A 21,424-nucleotide genomic window follows, 5' to 3' on the forward strand; every position below is an offset into this window, starting at 1 on the left:
TCCCGCCATGCCTCAGGATCTCACATAGTCTGATATACACACTAGCAGTGCAGATAATTACATCCAGGGGGGAGTGGATTTGTCTTTACTCCCATGGAATGCTTGGCCTGAAGGTGGGTACAGGTGTAGGCCCTGCTTCAGCTCTAAGCCTGGCAAGGAAAAAAATAGGGAGGAAATGCCTAGAGACTCCTACCCAGCTACTGATAAACTGCTCTCCTAAACCTGAGGGCAAAATAGAAATCACTATTTTAATTACTTTTAGCAGTTGCAGGAGATTGTGTGCATTAAAGCTCTGTTACATCATGTGCCTCTTTGTTAGTGGTAGATAAAAGCAGCTCAGATTTTTGTTTTTCAATTCACAAATACTATCTAGAAAATTTAATAACTAAAACAATGTTCTGAAATCGGCCTTCTGTTGCCACTACTCAAGGACAGCTCTTGCTTTCAAGTCCTCTGTTTCCATGACCTCTTTTAAGGTGTAAAAGTATTTGACTTCTGTATAACATTTGACATTGTTAAATAATAAGAATCTTGATATTTTGCTTCACTACTTTATTCCTTTCTTCGTATTTTGGAAACACCTTTAAAGTAACAAATCTCTAGGCTGCACTATAGATTTTTTTTCCGGTTTTAAGGTATTATTAGTCACTTATACCTGAGAGTGAATGAGTTTATCAGATCTCTCCTGAGAACAGGTGTTCAGACAAAGCCTTGCTCCTGTCCTCAAGGAGGAACCCCTTGATGGAGCATGTGTCCAGACTCTCCTTTCTCCTACTGCACTTATTTTTTTTCAGTACGCGGGCCTCTCACTGCTGTGGCCTCTGCCGTTGCGGAGCACAGGCTCCGGATGCGCAGGCTCAGCGGCCATGGCTCACGGGCCCAGCCGGTCTTCCCAGACCGGGGCACGAACCCGTGTCCCCTGCATCACCAGACGGACTCTAAACCACTGCGCCACCAGGGAAGCCCCCCTACTGCACTTTTGACAGCTCAGGTCTCTTCTCTCACTCCTTCATCTGCATCTCCCATTGGAAAGAATCCGAGCTCTGCCCTCAGAATAATTCTCTTCCCACCTTGTGATCATTCTTGGCATTGTTGTATATTTCCATGGTTTCAGCAAGGACCTGTGTTGATTATTTCTAGGCATCCGTTATTGTTTCTGATTTTAGACTCCTGAATCTATGACTTCAACACTTACCATTGTTTGATCTTACTTCCAAGTGTCCATTCAGACTTTGGAAACCTCTCTCTACTCTGGTGATTCCTCAGTCTTTCAAATTCACATCCCAAATAACATTTGATATGTTTCCTCTGAGGCTTGCTCATCTTCCTGAATTTCCTTCCATATTAAATTGTTTTATCCTCCAATGGTTATCTAAACCAGGTAATTCAGTCATTCTTGGCTAAACCTACTTCCTTAACCTTTTACATGCAATTGGTCCTTTAGTCCTGCCAAGAAACCTATCTCTGGAATCTATGTATATTTCTATATACTTCTAAATATAAGATTCTTAGGGGGAAATAAAACTCTCAGAAAGAATATATGCAGGGGAGGCAGCTTCCTTGTCAGAGAAATGGTGGAAATAATAATACAAAATATATAGACAAATCCCTGACACACTTAAATAATTTAATAGTCATAATTAATTTTGACAATGCTAGAATCAATTTTTATGCATTACTGGAATTAGTATTTATAAGCTAACATTGCATAAGTCTGGTCTGCTCTGGTTAATGTTCTCCATTAGCTGAATATTCACTTATGTGGCTCATAGATTTTAGTATGGGTTGATGTTGCTTATATTACTAATGTGGTATATACATAAATAGGTGTTGAGTACATCAACTTAGACCTTAACTACCTAAAGGAGAAAGAAGTATTGAAAATTAAATCTATATTCTTGTTTTAGTTTGTCTAGTCTATGAATACCACATTTTACTTAAAAATTCTTCTCTCACGAAAAATAACTCTCATTCTTTGACTCATTCTGAAAGAACAAAGACAAAAGCCAAAATGATACTGTAGATAATTTTTATTGGAAAATTTCATCCAAGATTTAAGCTTGAAAAAGTTTAAAATCTCAATAAAGACTGGAATTCAAACTTCTAAACATTTCACTAAATATTAAGCCCTTAAGGTTTCTCACTCTCATCTCAGAGCTCCGTCATAATGGCCCTAATAACTCATGTCAGAGAGGGTGGGTTGAGAGGCTTGTCATGGTTCTGCAGTGTCACTCTTCAATTTACTCACATGCTCACAGTACAGTAAGGAATAAAGTCTTGCAGGTGACCACATTTGACCCAGAAAGCCAGTTCAAGAAACAAGTTTTTAACAGAAAAATGTTTCTGGTTACAGATCTCTAGTCATAGATACTATATATTAAGTACAATTATCCCGTGCCAAAATTTAAATAACTGTGAGTCTTAACCTAGTACATGCCAGCTTCTAATAATGCTAAAATTGAAATTTAAAGTATAATTATATTAGTCATTTAGAGATATATATCCATTAAAATATGCATTTTAGAACATACTGCTTGATGTTTAACCACCTTCCTCAAAAGTCTCCAGAAATATTTCAAATCCCTATTTCTTCTCAAAGCTCCTCCTCCAACCCTTATTTAGTTAGGACAGCATTATATCACTCTCTTTGTACCTCAAGTAATATAGTTTTGGTTGAACTTTGCCATATTTTATTAATATACCATACATCTAGTTTTGACCTTTCACTGTGACTTTCAGCTTATGAAAGAACTTAAGGCAGCAATCGGAGTGAGAACTTCAGAGGAGTTATTTTCCAGATCTCCCTTTGCTATTTGGAGGTCATTTGGAGGCATTCTATCTAATCACAGGTATAACAATGCATGCTGTTAGGACAGTGATATTAAGAAGGAATGGAGAGAAATATTTTTTCAAAAAGGAAGTAGAATACTATAAAGATTTGAAGGTTCTCTAACTAAAGCAACTACCCTCATAGACTGTAGGAATGGCTTAACAAGCAAACGTTGACCTGAGGTGTCTGATTTCAGATGTTAACCCAATGTGATTCTGAATTCTGGAGTACACCAAAGAGGATCAATCCTTCTCATTTTCCTGTGAAGAAATAAGAAAGAGGCTTTTTTTGTGTTTGAACAACCTTGCTCATTAGGGAAGAGTAAATGAAATCCACATATATGAAATGATTTCACTCAGTGTTCCCTTTGTTTTCTCATGTGGGTCTTTGGTCAACTGTTGTCACATGTAGGTCATCAGGATACCATTTAGAATGAAAAAAATGTAATGCATCTTACAGGGTTAATTATCAACTAAGTAAGATGTCAATTAGAAGATCATGTCTTAAAAACTGCAAGATAAACACATTTTAGTTACTATTTTTGTTATTTTCTACATGGTCTTATTTATGTAAATAAAGGAAAAAGATGGCCAATATCATTTTACTCATGTAATATGGTCAAGAACTTAAAATGGGACAAGTCATAGAGAGGATGAATTCTCTTACTGAAACGACAAACAAAAATCAGAGTTATGAGTATTGATTTCTACTAGATTATTCTAAACTAAAGAGAGAAATCTTTAACACATTTTTTTTTTTTTTTTTTTTTTTTTTTTTTTTTGCTATTAGTATTTTAGGATTGAGAATTTCCAAGCACCCGTAAGCATTTTGGGGGAAATTTCTTTAAAAAAAAATCTCCAAAAAAGTTTCCCCCCAAAATGTTTCACTTTCATCCTTTTCTATTTTTCATTTTTCCAAATGCAAAACCCCAAGTGTTGGGCTGCACCCCGAAGGCCTACAAGCCCTGTGCTTACCCAGCTTCAAGACCAAAGAAGGAGCCCGGAAACAATGACAGAGACATCAACAGTTTAATGGATGGGGGAGTTTACACGTCTGAAGCAAGGTCCTGGAGCAACACCCTACTGTGTGCAGTGGACAGCAAGCAGGACATGGTGGCGGTCTTCACCTTGGGGGGAGAGGGTAAGGGGAGATTACTAGTTATAGGGGAATTGACATCAGGTGGGCTTATTAGCTACCAGGGAAACCAGTAGAGGGGCATGCCCCTCACCACCCCTTTGATAAGAACAGTCACTAGCTGGGGCTTGGGGCAAGTAGTAGGAAGGTCAGTCATGTGCTTAAGGTATAGGTAAAGCAGGCACTCATCGGTAAGGGGATGTACAGAGAGCAAGAGAACAGCCATCTTAAGTGGCCTGACCATACACCAAGATAAATGATAAGATTTAGATAATGAGTATTGTTATTTCCTTAGATTAAATCTAAGAATTAGAATTTTTCAGTCCAAATATAAGGAAAATTTGGACTTTTACTATATATTACGATATATGCATACTCCAGCAGCATGTTTTTCTTTTATTCTTGCCTTTGCAACAAACAAAATTTCTTACTTTGTTTTCTTTATTTTTACCCATTTACTAATTGAAAGTGGTTTCTCATTGACACAAGTCAGGAACTCTGGTATCATGGGTCCTATCTTGTCTGTGACTTTTTTTGAATAAAATTTTATTGCAATACAGACAGACCCATCCATTTGTGTCTTATCCCTGGCTGCTTTCCTGCTACAATGGCAGAGTTGAGTGTTAGGACAGAGACTTTATGGTACACAAACCCTAACCTCTTTACTATCAAGACCTTTACAGAAACATGATTTGGTAACCCCTCATGTAAATGAAAGTTTGTTTTATTTTCTGAAAGTAGAATGACTTCATCTATTTTCACTTATTCCGTTGTTCATTTATAAAAACTGTATATTAAGGCATTTATTTGCCTTTTAAAAGGCAAATAGGGCTTCCCTGGTGGCACAGTGGTTGAGAGTCCGCCTGCCGATGCAGGGGACGTGGGTTCGTGCCCCGGTCCGGGAGGATCCCACATGCCGCGGAGTGGCTGGGCCCGTGAGCCATGGCCGCTGAGCCTGCACGTCCGGAGCCTGTGCTCTGCAACGGGGGAGGCCACAACAGTGAGAGGCCCGCGTACCGCAAAACAAAACAAAAAAAAGGCAAATAAATTATTACTGATGAAGATTTTGTCATATATTAGTTAAGACAATATGTATACTCAATCTACCATTGCTTTATTGATTTATTAAATTTGTCAGATTAATTTCTGGATATTTTCCCTTTGGCACCATCAGTTTGACTCTATGTACTTACTATAATGTATGTTTTCATTATAAGGAGGTAATTGCGATACATTTTACTATTTGCATCTATATTTAGAAATTTTCTTGGGTTTTCATTTATTTTTTTAAATAATAATTTTATGTATTAAAGTTTGTCCATTCTAAAACTTCTTCAATTTTTTTTTCTAATTCATTAATTGCAGAGATTAACTTTAGGGAAAATAACTCCTAATTTTTCAAGTTTTCAGGTCTTTGTGAGAATTATTTAAGGCAATGCATTAAATGTACCTGTCAAGTCACTGATACATAGTAGGTTCTGAATAAATATTAGTCATTACATATGAGATATATATACTTATATATCATCATGATAGATGTTAATTAAATTAAGACAATATAGTCAGATTAATCTGATTAATCTGTCTTTTTCCATATTTATTAACTGTGACTTTGGGCAAATGACTAGTACTCTCTAAGTCTTAGTTGTTTTCATCTAGAAAGTAGGGAAAATAAATACCTACCATGTGAGTCATTATGAAGACTAAATACAATAATGCTATTTTTAACATCATGAAGTGTTATAAATTATGCAAATATTCTTTATACTTCTGACTGCATATACTTTGTTATACTTAATATTTTTGTACTTAACCATTTTATCTTATTTTTTGATTAGTTTTAACCTTACCAGAAGTCTAGAAATTAACAAAAGATTTGTATAAGGAACACTTATTCAAGAAAACTGGCTATATCATGGTAAGAACAGTGAGCTTAGTGGTATTTTAACTTGCCTTATTCCCATCACCCTAACCCAAATTTTTAGTAACCTTGAAAACCAGTGACCTTACGAGCCGCTGGAGAGAACACAATAACTTGGAGCTCACCCCAACACTGCATTTCCAGAAAACCACCACTGTTTGACCTGTCTGGTAGCTCACTGAAAACCTCCATTTTCAGGACTCATTTTATTTTATTGAACTCAGATCTCTATCTGTGAGAATAGCCATTTCTGTATATAATTTGTTCAAAAAAATCAGAGAAAACTGTTTAACAGCACAATTGCCTGAGGCAGTGATACAAGTTAAGGTTAACAAGAGGCTAACCAAAAAACTTACAATGAAAAACTGGGGGATAAAATGTTCATGGTGGGCTTTGAAAAAGTCAAGAATATTTCTGGGAATCTAGAAGGCCACATGCATATGTTCAAGCATCGAACAAGATTCTGAGTTTCCCTTTGATTGGAGAAACTTAACTCATGTGTCTAACTTTCAGTAAAACTACCTTGACTGCTTTAGGGTAAGCCAATCAGAGCCCACCTTTTTAGCTAGGTTTAAAGGTAATCCAGACATATACAATGGAAGGGGTGTGGTTTGGATGCCTATTTAAATCACTAATAAGTTGCCAGCCATGAAAATAAAAAATGATCCCATAGAATAATTCACACAGAGAACTTAGAAGTCTATGTATGGACTTCAAACAATTTTAAAAAGTACAAGCTCTAAGGATGTAAAGTAAGATGAGTATAAATTTAGTTTTATCTTTCAGTTCCTCCCTCTGAATATTTTACACAAAATAAATTATCTTCTGTATTTCCCTTTTTCAAAATTTATCTAGCAGCTTAAATTTGCTCTATGAGACACTAACACTTGATTACACTTTATATGCTTCTGGTTTGCTTCATACACGTAAGGCTTCCTGTTCATCGGCTCAAAAAAAAATTTTTCTCTGGAGGACAAAATCTATACCTGGCAAGTGTGCTTCACAGCACAGCAAACATTGGCCACTTCCTGAAGCTTAATAAATACTTGTTGCTTTGAGCTATGGCACCCAGCTAAAGGAAATACATAGGTTTACAGAGTAAGAGAAAGGTAGATTCCCCACTAGATTTTCACACTCTTTTTCTCTTTTTATATGTAACAATGCAAATTTTGCAAAATTACGAAGTCACCTAGTTTGCTCTTAGTGACAGTGTTCTATATTTTTCAAAATTTATTTCAAGAGTTCTTAAAATCAGTGACTGGAAGATGTGAGAATAAAGAATATACCCTAATTCCTATTTTGTGTATCTAAAACCATTTGAAGTGAGGCAATGCTTAAATATCTGTGTGTGTACATACATACATATACATTACACACACATTACTATATGCTAGATATGCTACCATATGGTCTTTTATTTTCATTTTTAGAAACATGTCTAAACCATGAATCTAGTAAGTAGCAGAGTCTAAACTAGAACACAGACTTACTCTACTGTATGATCACGTATGTGTCATTTTGCTCACTCCCACCTCCAGGACCCATGAGTCCTACTCATTTATTTGCCAGATAAGGAACATGAGGACCGCAGGTCACATCAGGCGTGATCTTACACCTAGGTTTCCTTACACGTAATTCATATATCTTTGGATTTGTCCAAACCTCTTCACAAATATTTTTGAGTTATGTAATGTTTTAGAATCTTTTTAGCTAAAATTAGCCTATGACTTAATCAAGGCCTAACAGTGTAATGATTACATAAACTTTGGAGATGATTTTTTGTAAACTCAAAGTGAAAATTATTTTGCAAAAAGAATGCAGGATAAAAGGCAATGGAAACCGTCAAAGGTTTGGCACATTTTATTGCATTCTATAATTTTGTTGTGGGACAAACATTTACCATTTTAAGGACTATAATAAAATGCATGTACTTTGGTTAAATATGTCACGCTATCAAATGCAGACTCCACTTAAGCTTTTTTACTCCAGAAGAAACATCCATGCCCTATAGTATTTTCAATAGAATTACCAACTATAGTTTGTTCTCACCCCAAATATGTGAGTCTTTTCAAGTTAATGGATAAATTTGCTCATCTCTTTCTTTATTATAAAGCAAAGATAAATAAGTCTTTTTCACTCAATCTGCTGAGGTAACTTGTGGCCATGCCGAAAGGTGATCTGTTCTAATCAACTTCACGAAGTCTGATGGAATTACACTGAACATATCTCATACCTGACACAACTACAGAATGATACAGTTCAGGACAAACATTGGTGACCTGAATAATACATGACAGACAGATGACCGGGTGAGAAAAGTAATTTTTCACCTACACCACTTGAGTTTCTTTATTAAAGGCTGAGACGTGTTTGATGGAAAGAAGGCTGCTTTGCCAGCTAAAAGCTGGTGTGTTTTATTAATAGCTCGGTCAGTATTCCCCTGCCATTTTACTATTTGAAACATGTTATTTTGGCAGTAAAATACAATAGACATCTACTCTGCCTGAAAACTCGACATTTCAAAGACATTTCATAAGAATGTGAAATTTCTGGTAATCAGATATTACTACTTAATATACTTATATGGTCAGAAGTATTAAGTTTACTGAATAGAAATATCAAATTTTAAATTGGGGGATAGATTATTTGTGAGTTGATGGTTCACAGTTGCTTATGTTTACATTTTGCAACACAATTTATACAAAGAAAATGCATGAGAAAAAGTGGAGTCTATCATTGATAATAATCTTATACATTTCTAATGCATTATTTTAAGCAAAAGGAAATTTAATTACTTTAGAGGGGATTCTTTGACAAATACCCTGGCATTATTACTAAATTGTACAATTTAAAAGAAAGATATGATTTAGTGAAATGCTGAATCTTATTACTAAAAAATGCAGTTTTATCACTTTAAAGAAGGTAAATAAAACCGTTTAATTCCAAAAACTGGTCTTGTTAGACATATTTAAATGAAGAAATATGTCATTTACAGCTACAATATTTATCTCGCAGCATGTAGTAAATATACATAGTCTTTTTAAATAGTTTTTTTGCTCAAATTGATGAATGGTATGTCTCCCTTGTAATTATTAATTTGTACAGTTATCTATAAAATACTTATTATGTTCTAAGCCTTCTTTTAGGATCTGAGAGACAGCAACCAATAAAGGATTAAAATGTGCTTCAGTGGGATATACATTTTAGTGGGAGAAGACAAATAATAATCAAACAAGTAAATTTTATATTGTGCCAGTTGGAGATAAGTCCTACGAAGAATAATAAAGCAGAGGAGGATTGAGGTTGTAACAATAGAGAATAAGGCGGTCAGGGAAGGTCTTAGAGATAAGACCATATTTAAACATGAAAACTAAACTAATCATGAGATACGTGTAGAAAGAACATTTTAGACATAGATAACAGCAAACAAGTAGGCTCTGTGACATATGTCGTTGGAGTTGGGGCGGAGTTGGTAGGAGGTGAGGTCAAAGAGGTATGGGAAGTGGTAGGAATTGGGGAAGAAAAGTAAACTAGATCATAGAGACCCATCTAGACCACGTTAAGGATTTTTGCTTTAATTCTGTCTAATGTGGAAAGCCACTGTAGGATCTAGAGCAATGAGAGACATGGTCTGACTCTGTTCTAACACATTTAGGATGCTACATTCAGAATGCACAGCAGTGGGTGAACGATGAAGGTGGTAGACCAATTAGAAAATTATTTCAGTAATCCAGATGAGCGATGGCAGTGCTTGGAACTGAGTGGTGAAAAAAGAGGTGGATAACGTGCTTAGATTTTGGATACATTTAAAAGGTTAAACCATTAAGATTTGTTGATGGTTTAAATACGGCGAATGTGAGTCAGAGAAGTCAAAGATGAGTTCTAGGCTTTAGTCCTAAACACCTGGATGGATGGAGTTACTAAATTGAAGAAAGCTAAGGGAGGAGCAGGTTTAGGGAAGATAGAAAATCAGGAATTAGACTGCTGTATTGTTTTCCTAGGACTGCTGTGACAAAGTAACACAAACTGGGTGGCTTAAACCAAAGAAGTTTATTTTCTCACAGCTCTGGAGGCTACAAGTCTGAAATGAAGGTGTCAGCTGGGCCATGCCCTCTCCAAAGCCTCTGTGGGCTTCTTCTTTACCTCCTCCAGCTTCAAGTATTCCTTGTTTGTGGAAGCATAAGCCCAATCTCTGTCTCCTGGCGCATGACATTCTCCCTGTAACTCTGTGACTTCATATGGTCATCTTCTTATAAGGAAACCAGTCATATTGCATTAGGGTCCCACCCTATCTCTAACTTAACTAATTTTATCTGCAACAAACTTATTTCCAAATAAGGTGACATTCTGAGGCTTGCAAATATATTCCATCTTTTGTATTTTTTAATCACCATTTAAAAAAAATGTGTATGTAGTCTCATATAGTATATACATAAATACTTTGGGACTTCCCTGGTGGCACAGTGGTTAAGAATCCACCTGCCAATGCAAGGGACACGGGTTTGATCCCTGGTCCGGGAAGATCCCACATACTCTGGAGCAACTAAGCCTGTGAACCACAACTACTGGAGCCCACGTGCCACAACTACGGAAGCCCGCGCGCCTAGAGTCCGTGCTCCACAACAAAAAAAGCCACCTCAACAAGAAGCCCACGCACCACAACCAAGAGTAGCCCCCGCCCACCGTAACTAGAGAAAGCCCACTTGCAGCAATGAAGACCCAACACAGCCAAAAATAAATAAATTTATTAAAAAATAATAATAAATAAGTACTTTAATGAACAACTATTTACACAAATATTTTTTCTGGTATTTGGGAGTTATGGCAAAGATATAGCAAAAGAGAAAAAAATTTATGAATATTTTTGTAGGTTTGCCAAAAAATTATGGGCCGATTCATAGAAACTTTTGCAAAGGGTTTGAATTCCACTTTTATCATATTCATGCCTGCATAAAATTTTGTGATTGGGGATTACAACTCAGTATTTATAGTAAAATTGCATTTTGTAGTTTTACATATTAGTACAACTAAGCTTTTTTTTTTTTTTTTTTTTTAGCCATGCCATGCAGCTTGCAGGATCTTTGTTCCCAAACCAGGGACTGAATCCAGGGGCCATGGCAGTGAGAGTACCGAGTCCTAACCACTGGACTGCCAGGGAACTCCCAGCAATTTTAGAGTACTTTTTATATTTGTGGTTTCTCCATCCACATCTTTAATACTGATATGTATTTGTCTTAACTATATACAATTGTGGTATTATTTTTTGCACAATTTGCTGGATTGCACTGTCATAACGTTACATTTTCACTCAAGTTAATAATCACAGTAAATTACACATTCCTCTTCATGTTTTTTCTTTTACAAAAACTTGAAATACATTTCTTCCCACCTAGATTTTAAGTAATCTATTTTTATTCAAAAATTATATAAATTAGTAAATTGGTGGTAATTTCTCAATTCCAGATATCACATTAATATTCTAAAGCATCTTTTAGATCCATGTCTATGTAGTTGTACCTATCGATGGTTGTATAAGGCATTGTCACGAAATGAATAATTTATATAAAATAAGTTAACTAACTCAAATGGCCAATTTATAACCAATTCAATCTCTTCCATTGAAGTTTTCTTTATTGAAAAATACCTTAGTATTTTTTTTATTTTTATTTTTTTATTTTTTTACCTTAGTATTTTTGTATACATTCTATACACACCTCAGAAGGCAGTATCATCTATATTTCCCATATTTAGAATTTTACTTTAATTGATTAGAACCTTCTTTATTTTTAACTTATAACTATGTATTAAAATATTATAATACTTCCAGTTTCCTATCAGTTTTTTTCTAGAACTTAATATTTAGTTTTTATTGTTATTTTTGACACGTAAATGTTTAGTACTTGTAACAAAGAAAGCTAGTGTTCACTAATACCACTAATATCAGTTTCTTTCCTTTTCTCCCTAAGACAGTGCTTAGCTGTACTTATCCTGTCTTGCTTTTGGTGAGGCCATATGATGAGGCTCTGGCCAATGGAATATGTAAGGAAATTATTAATGCCATTTAGGACTGATCTCTAAACTTCCTCTTGCAATTCTTCACAGTTTCTCTTCACTTGTGCATTGTTCATATTCTGAAATTTCAGTGGAGAATAGCAAGGCTCTAGAAAATAATAGACCAACTAAATTGTAGAGTATTTCCTAGAATGGAATAAAGAACTCCCAGAACCTGCACTGAAGTGCAACATTAAAGACATTTATTGGATTAAACCATTTAAATGGTTTGTTATAGGAGGTGAATTATCATGTATAATATAGGACACTCCTTTTCTCACTGCAATTGAATATTTTAGGAAGATAAAAAAGATTCCCTTTGTCCTGTTTAATGCCTTATATTTTAAGTTTTCTATTATTTCTGCACTATCTAATAATTTATTTGCTTTCAACCACTTGCTACAAAAAACATTTGAAACAATTAATATTGCTATTTTTGCTCTTTTAGGAAGAAAATCTGACTCATGAAATTTTTCTCTTGCTTTCATTTTTAATTTCTTTAGGTCTCTAATATGTTTCCTTTAAAAGTTATTTCTTATTTCTACCTGGATACTTACAAAAGTTTTTTTTTTCTTTATTTTTGGAATCCTAGTCATTATTTTTCAAGAACAATCTGTGTAGATTTCCTTTCAGTAATTTTTCCCAGATAATAATGAGCCTTTGGGTAAATGACCTTAATACTTTAAAAATTAATACATTTTTATTATTTCTTCTTTTGTATTTGTTTTTTCCTTCTTTGAGAAGAGTCATTATTTGTAGGTTAGACTTCCATAATTATCCTCTATCTATGTGATTTTCTTCTTTATAATTTTCTGTGCTCTGTGAATACTTATTGTTTGTCTTTTCTACAGATGATTCACTGTGTTTTATAGTTAAGTGTACAATATATTGGTATTTTACTTATTTTATTTAATTGCACCTTCTTTTCACATTCTATGTTGTTCTTTTAAATAGTCCTCTCTTGCTTAATACATACATTTTACTGCTTGATTTATTTAAAAATTAAAGTGCATTTCTTCTTTAATTTTTTTTTTCATGAATAACTTTGTATCAGAGGAGACTCTCCATTGAGTCCTGATGATATTCTTTTCCTTTCCATTTATCCATGCATGAAAGGAAAGCTCTTAAGGTTTAGATTGGAGAACGAACAGGACTGGTGATTGACTTCAGATTGTTCACAAGTCTATCATACTCTGCTCAAGATGTGTTAGAATATGTCTCTGTGAAATGTGAAACTGGAGGACAAGTTGAGAGAAGTTTGCAGAGGAAAAGCTGACCTGCACAATGCTTATCAAATTAACAACTTACATCAGCTCTTTCAAAGTCCTTCGTGATATGTAATTCCATTTCAGTCTCCCAGGTAATTGAAAGTGGTATATTTAGTCCAACCAGAAGGAATATTTCCTTTCTCTAAGGTAGTGTTAAACATAGCAAGAAAAAAAAGAGGAGAGTGGACACATTTTCACTGTTGGCGAGTTTCTCAAAACTTCATTATAAAAGGGCAAAAGAAAAGTGCATATAGAAACTTCATAATTTAGTACTGATTTAGAATCTCTCTATTCCATAACTAAAAATCACTTCCCTATTTGACTTAGCTCCACTGTTAGTTCTTTGTAACTGGAGACATCTCAGACTTAGCTGGGATTCATTCACATATGTGTGGTGAACTGGTGGTCAGATTCATTTTTCAGAGTTAATTTACATGAGGATGTTTGGACAAATAAAGGAGGAGCAGTGAGCATGTGTAACCTGAGGGACAATATGGCATTGTAAGATCAACCAGTGATGACAGTACAGGTTCTCCTGGTCTGTGCTGGGGAATCTAATGGCTGAGCCTTATCAAGAGAGAGACTTCAGGCAGAATTTAAGAAGAGATTTTAGGAAATCAGAGAAAATAAGCAGTGATGCTTTCAATCTTAAATGAAAAGTGCAAATCAGAGCAGGAAGAGGAATAATCGCTTCACTACTGTGGGAAGTATGTTACAAGAGTCTTGTGAGAATTATCTTCCATTGTCTCCTTCTTGGCCTTTGTGCTGTTATCGTACATTTTATTTCTCAATAGGTTGAAAATCCCAAACTTCATTATTATTATGATTATTGGTTTTAAATGGTAGATTATCTTTTAAAAATATTTAAAAAGAAGCCTGTTATATTTACTCATATATATACCATTCCAATGCTCTTCATTTCTTTGTTTAGGTCCATAGGGTATCTTTTATGTCTTGAAATATCACACTCAATTTCTTCTCTACTTTCCTGAACATATGGAGTAGGTTTATAATTGTTTTATCTCTCTTTCTACTAATTATACAACCTTTATCATTTTTCACTCTGTTGTTAGCAATTCAAATTTTCTTTATTTTGGGTTGTATTTCTCTGTTTCTTTACATCTCTGGTAATTTTTGATTGGGTGCCAGGCACTTATAATCTTGCATTATTGAGTGCTGGATATTTTTGTATTTCTATAAATATTCTTGAGCCGTGTACTGAGATGCAGTTAAATTGCTTGAAATAGTTTGATCCATTTTTGCTTTGCTTTTAAGTTTTGATGTGCATGACCAGATCAGTCTTTAGTCTAAGACTAACTTTGTTCCGCTACTGAGGCAATATCTTTCTGCACACTCTACCTGATGTCCTGTGAATTACTAGGTTTTCTACTTTGGCTGGTGACAATATAAATTCCCTGCCCTTAAAGAATTATGGGAATTCTTTCCTTTGCTGCTTTTGTTGTTTATTTGTTTCCCACCCTTGGGTAGTTTTCTCACATGTATGCACTCACTCGTACTCAGCTGAAGGCTTGAGGGTGATCCCCTACTGATCTCTCAAGTTCTTTCTATGTGCAATCCTCTCCTCTAAGATCATCTGTCCTGGCAATTCTAGGTGCTATGGCCTCCCTGGACTCCCAGCTCTATCTCCTTAAGAAAATGGCTGAACTCCATCTTGGTGTCCCTCCAACACTGTGTCCTGGAATTTCTCTCTAGGAAGTAAGCTGGGACAACTTGGGGGCTTGTCTCAATTGCTAATCCTGTTTCCGTGGTCATTGTCCTTTTTGTCTAGTTTTTAATGTCTGCAAGCCATTGTTTTAGATATTTTGTCTGGTTTCCAATTGTTTCAGGCAGGAAGGTATTTCTGGTCTCTATTACTCTATGTTACCTAGAAGCAGAATTCTCTCTCTCTCTCCCCCTATATATATGTTTCCCTTATTAATGTGAAAAGTTGTCTTTACCATATTCCGTTGTTTAATTTCTGGACTGTTTTGTCTATGGATTGCAGTGCCAGAATTACATGAATTTTGTGAATATCGTGATATCTATTTGTTAGGCTTTATATCATTTGCAATCATGTGATTGTTTTTCTTTTTTATAATTTTATAGTTTATTCTTCCACATAAATTTTACAGTCTTTGCCAGAGACCTTTAGAAATTGTTTGTTTTTCCATTAATCTTACATTTAGTATATAGATTGATTTTGAGACACTTGACATCTTTATGCTATTTTTCTTCCTTTTTCATAATATTGTGTTTCTTCCAAAAATAGGGCATATCTTTATTATACTCTATTATGTCTTTCTAGACTTACCTCTCAATAGAAAGGTGCAGTTTTCTTCACATAGTTCCTCAACATTTATGATGAGGTTTTACATTTTTTATTTATTGCTATTTTTAATTGTTTATTTTATTCAATGATATATTTTAATTAGTCAGAATTTGTACATAGAAAGGTTTTGTTTTTGACACTTAAAATTTTAAATGACTGCATGATCTATTATCTAGTGGTTTCTAATGGTTTCTTTGTTGATTCCCTTGGATTTATAAATTATGGTACTTTTAAGTTCTCCTTTCTAGAATATAAAACTTATACTTTATTCTCATGTCCACTACATTAAGTAGCCCTTCAAAATGATATTAAAATATATCATAGATAGTATGATAATGTATGAAAAACTCTTTTTTCTGATTTTCTTGGAAATTCTGCTATTTCACCATTACACATGATGCTGAAATTTGTTTTCTGATATATATTTGGTTATTTTCATATTAAGAAGATATTCACCCATTCCTATATATTTAGGAGAAAAAGAGATCTTACTAGAGACCTAACTATTTTTCAAAGCTACAATATCAACTAGAAAAAGCAGTAGGTAAGGAATAAATATATTTTAAATTATTTTTGGCTATAAATCTTTTTGCACAATGAAATTTACACTGAAGCTATATATTAAAAAAAAAAAAAAAGTAAAAGTTTATTTGCTTTACAGAGAGGGAAAAAAACCAGACACGTTTAACCAAGCTTTAAGGCTCCATCTCTCACTTGTTTTGCTGTCTCTGGGACATATTGGTACACTTTGGGGCCTCTCTATGCACACTGGAATCTGACAGTGATGATCAAACCTAACTATGCCCAAGCATCTCTGGAGAATGTCTTTGTAATGCAGAGTCCCAAGACTGACTTCCCTGAGATTCTGCTTCTGCAACTCTGGGGAAGAGAATGAGACTACATGTTTAAAACGTTCTCCAGGGAATATTGTGATTGAGCTTCATCTGAGTCATTGCTCTGGGCCATATGAGGTCTATACTGTATTATATGCTAAGCCTTGTTGAATTATGCTATCCTGTGAACATTAAGAATGTTGACATATGGAATTCCCTGGCAGTCCAGTGGTTAAGACTCGTTGCTTTCAGTGCCATGGGCCCGGGTTTGATCCCTGGTCGGGGAACTAAGATCCCACACACACAAAAAAATATTGACATAAATATGAGCGTACCATCCTAATGTTTTGAATGCAAACTATATAAAAAGTGAAATAAAATCATCTATATAGAGGTGATCTACTATGCAATTTCTTTTTCTTACCATATGAAGATAAAATTGATGTATAATTTGGTCAGTGCTAATTTTTGGCCAGGGTCTCTGGGAAAGCTTTGGAAAATTACTCTGAAAGAATTTAGATTGTTTTGTAGATCTTGACTCAATGTGTTCTAGAAAATTATGATCCATTGTAGGTAAGCACATATATCTTTTATTAAAGAGAGAACCAACAGTAATGACATTATAATTCAAATGCATTGTAATGCTAAAAGTATTCATGTTGCCCAACTTTTTGCCCAGACTGTATATATGAATGACCGGTTTATTTTGCCACAGGGAACAAAGGAACATTTTTTACTTTACTATGGGCTGTAAGAAGCCCTGTAACTAAGTCGCATAAGATGTTGCTGGAAACTAATGTAATTAAGAGTCATTGGTAGAACTTTTCTTTCTACGTATCCTTACAAGATAGAAAGGAAATGGAAGGAACACATGTATTGAAAGTTTTATTTAAAATAATAAAAATGCAGTTTGAAATACATGGAAAGACTCAAATAATTTACTCACAGTCACTCAACAAGAAAGAGAGGCCAGAACAAAGAAGATTGGATTAAAAATATATCAAAATGAAAAATCAGTAAATCTTTTCAATTTCCAGTGGTTGAACACACTAGAGCTTGTCAAAAGCTTTATTTTTATAAGAACTTCTATACACTAATGCCTTTTTTCCATATTTCAACACGTTTTTGTTGCTGAAAATTATAGTAATATCCAAATTCAGCTATTCCACTGTTAATGGCATCAAGAATTGGCATGATGAAATCCAGGTTCTCTTTTTCTCTTGCAAGATGTGGTAACTAAACTTCCTGCTGTATACAGAAGCTTACTTTTCTTATTTTGTATGACAAATATATTTTCTAGTAAATGTGGATTCCTTTTATGTAGATGTTTTACTCAGCCAATCAACAAATATTTAATGAGTGTCTAAAATATGCCTGATATGAGTCTAGGACTTTTCTTCTAGGAGCTCTTATTGAAGAAGATCACACATGTTTGTCTGTTGTACTTTGTATCTCATGAGAGGACATATCAACTGTATAGATACAATAGATGTAGAAAAGAGAGGCACAAACCTCACATATTTATTACTAGTTTCTTAGCTCCTTTGTATCTTTATATATGTTTTCACAGAAGATATTTTCCAAGTAAAGTTATTAAGCTAACTTACATAATCCAAAATTAATTTTCAAAATATATTGTGGATGAGTGCTTTAGTTTTCAGATAGTTATACATTTTGTAAAATGAAAACTAGACACCATTTCCATAGTCATCCAAAAAGGAGAGATGGATTTTAGGTTAAGTCTATCTGGTAGTTTAGGAGTTTAGGAAAGTTCAGGAGCTTTCAAGCAACAAACCAAAGTAAGGGATGTTAAAATAGCAAAGCTTTGATCATAAGAACACCTTGAATTTTCAATGGTAATAACACATAAACTCTACCTATTTAGAGAAAATATTTATTGAGAGACATGGTAAAATTCAGCAAGCCCAAAGAAATAAAGCAGTTTGGGTGACAGTCCTCATTACTGCCTTGATTCATTGATTTATGACTCAATTATTTTGCATGATACATGTTTTTAAAAAAGTCTTTATATTTAAATGACTTACTCTGTACATCAAAACAGATCAGGACTCAGCATTCTGTTAAAACAACAATCGTATGGAGTACACCTGCTTTAACCATCACTTTATTTAAAGTCTTGGAGGAAGTACTTCACAATTTCTAAATTATCACATATTCCAATATGATGCCTGTTTTGATTTCAGTGTGTTACCTAAGGTTTGGTATTAAACTTAGAAAGTAAAATATTTGCACTTAGAGGACTAAAATTCTCAGCTGGCTAAGTGTCCACATATACATATCTTGTGACAAATATATTTGAGACAATATTTTGCAAACTTTTATGTCTGGCTTTCTTACTCTGGGATTTTCCTGCAATTCACAACCCTGACCTTAAATTGTGTGAATGTAGACATCGAGCATACATTAGTTATTTAGCACAAAACTGATGACATAGCAGAGTCAAGCCCATTAGAAAGAAAAATGTTTGCTGAAGAGAGATGCAGATTTAAGTGATATTGTAAATTGTTCCTAGTTACAGCAAAGTTGTGTGTTTTTCTTTTATCTGTGGCATTTAGTTTCAACCAAAATAAGGAAAAGTGATATACAAAAGTAAATAATTGATAATAACAACAACATTATCTACGAGCCTTAAAATTGTTGACGGCAAAATAGCTCAAATGATTCTTAATGCCTTTCAGACACATCTGAATCAAATAAGGTAATTATTCTTTAAAATGCTTACACAAAGTCTGATTTGCATGCTAGTAATTGCTATGCCTTGTGGCCTCTAGCAATTGACACAGCAATGATTTTAATTATTGTAATTTCATCAGTATAAATACTTCAAAGTTATGCAAATACTCTCATAATCCACATAGACAGCTCAGAGTATTTGATTTACTAGTCTTCTAAGTTTCTTTGTCTATGCAGTTTACTCTCAGATGTGACTCTGCATTGCAACTGAAGCCTTTCACTCACATCAAAGCTCTAAATCATAACAAGATGAGCTAATTTTACAAAGACTGACACTTCAAACATTAAGTTGCAAATACAATTATAAGATGAAATATAAAAAGGACTTTGCTTGGATATCATGAAGCGCAGATACCTGCAGCTAATCATGTCTAATGTTTTCTCTGACATGAGAAAGATACAACTCGAACAAATGCCTTTGAATGAAGAACAGAAAAGATCCTCCCTGTTACCTGATTAATTTAAATGCTGCAATAGGAAAATATTACTGTTATGCAATAAATTATCATCAGTATTACAGTCACTCAGACCGTCAGCCAGTAGAGGGTACTGAACTACAAATAAGGCTTCCATGATAATAAATCGACCCATAGTTAGTAAATCTTAGACCCTGACTCTCGAATTCCCAGGGAGTGGAAACTCTTACAGTTGAATATACCTATCAGTTGGGAAACTGTGTTTTCTCAGAAATGCTATTATTGTGGAAACTTACCCTATTATAGTCTTGGCTAAAATGAAAGATATCTCGCAGAAACAAAGCACATAAGGTAATGTTTAAGAATATTTTAAAACCCACCAGCACTCTTACTTTATATATACACATTTTTAAAAACTTATTGGTAAGTATGATTTTAAATGTTTCAGAGTTGAAGACTTTTTATTCTTATACTAAAACATATATATGCAGCTTTTTGGCACTAATTGTTACTTTTTTACAATGTATTCACATCATCAGAAATGCATTAGTTTGCAAGTAGAAGAGAAAGAGCGAAAGGTGATGGCAAGATAAATTTTCAACAGAGTATAGTGAAAAGTGAAGCGAAAGCACCCTCAGCTATTTGCCATAGATGGACAAGGGGAAACTTTATTCTCCTCAAGAAACTCCTCTGTGTCAGATTCTCTACTGTCAGTTAAGTCATCTTCCCACCAGCTTGAGTGGAAAGAGAAGGTGACACTTAATTGTTCCTCTTAGAAAATTCTGCTTGGTGAATTGATATGTTAGACAAAATATGACTCCCAATCCATCATGCCCTTTTGTAATCTCCTCTCCTTGACCGTGGGTAAAATTGTGACTTACCTGTAGGCAAGAGAATATGGTAAAAGTGGTAGGGCAGGTGCTGTCTTGATTAGGTTACGTTATATGGCAAAGGTTTGGGGATAGTCACTTTGTAATTGTGTTACATTACATACAACTCTGCCTTAGCAGATCAGAGTAAGAAGTCCTCCTGCCAGCCCTGAAGAAGTGAGCTGCCATGTAGTGAGAGGGCCTGAGAAAGGGCAGCATGGCAAAGGAATGGAGGTAGCCTGGAGGGGCTAAGAGTAATCCTCTGCTGACAGTCAGCAAGAGAACGGGGACCTCAGTCCTACAACTGGAAGGAACTTATCTTTGCCAACAACCACATCATGTTGCAAATGTGGACAAAGAATGTCACCTGCCATTTCAGTAAACAAAGGATGTAGCAGCCATCAAGCCCTCAGCCACTGCAGCTGTCCTCTGTGATGCACTCTGGGTGGAATTCAGGATGGAGAAAAACAGGAGTTTAGGATTGACATATACACACTGGTATATTTGAAATAAAATACCTTTCCATGAAAAAGATAAACAAATAAACATGTTAAAAAATAAATTTCTTACAGCTGAAATAATAATAATAAACAGGAATAACTTCAGTGAGCCCAGACTTTTGCATCTTCCCATACATAGGAACACTTAAATCATTAACTTGAGATGTCTGATTTGTGTGATTAGCAGTAATCTTTTGATGTCCGAATACATGTTAATTTTTTTCAGCAAAAACTCCTATATATCCTGGCTCTTCCCTTACCTCTTTGGAAAAGTCCCTCAGAACTATCTGAGAGGCTGCATCCTGGGCTTAAGTCCTCAGTAAGTCCACTGAATAAAACATAATTCTCAACGTTTAGGTTGTGCATTTTTCTTCAGTTGGCGCAAGACAAACGCAGGTCTAGAAGGAAAAACAACCCAGCTGACACTTTGATTGCAGGCGATCTATGGAGATCCTGAGCCGAGGACCCAGATTAGTCCTGCTGCTTAGCCTGCTGATCCACAGAAACTGTGAGAAAATG

This window comes from Stenella coeruleoalba (assembly GCF_951394435.1).
Source record: "Stenella coeruleoalba genome assembly, chromosome: 17".
Taxonomy (NCBI): domain Eukaryota; kingdom Metazoa; phylum Chordata; class Mammalia; order Artiodactyla; family Delphinidae; genus Stenella; species Stenella coeruleoalba.